Below are 395 nucleotides of genomic sequence, written 5' to 3' on the forward strand. Positions count from 1 at the left end.
AGGTTGCTGGAGGCCCCAGTAATCACATCAAGAGTGACAGGGCCTGACAAGGGGTCATGTCCCTCCGTTGGCCCTCCGTTGCAGTTGCACGAGGCCTCTGATGGTGTCGACGCCCTCCTCTTCCCCCTCTATCCTCCCCCTTCCCCTCCTCCTCTACATCTTTCTCTCCTCTCCCCTCCCCTCCTCCTCCCTATCCTCTCCTCCTCCCCCTCCTCTTCTCGCCCCTTCCTTAGCTCTTTCTGCACGTCCCGGCACCCGCCCACGCCCATAGAAGTTAGACCCCCACGTGTGTTTGTCAAGTGTGGCCGCCCACTTCGGCAAAAACTCTTCAACTTCCCAGCATGACACAGGCGCGATGGCCCCTTCGACTCCCGCGTATTTCGACGCCATACGGT

Source organism: Penaeus monodon, chromosome 29 (assembly GCF_015228065.2).
Source record: "Penaeus monodon isolate SGIC_2016 chromosome 29, NSTDA_Pmon_1, whole genome shotgun sequence".
In the NCBI taxonomy this organism is placed as follows: Eukaryota; Metazoa; Arthropoda; class Malacostraca; order Decapoda; family Penaeidae; genus Penaeus; species Penaeus monodon.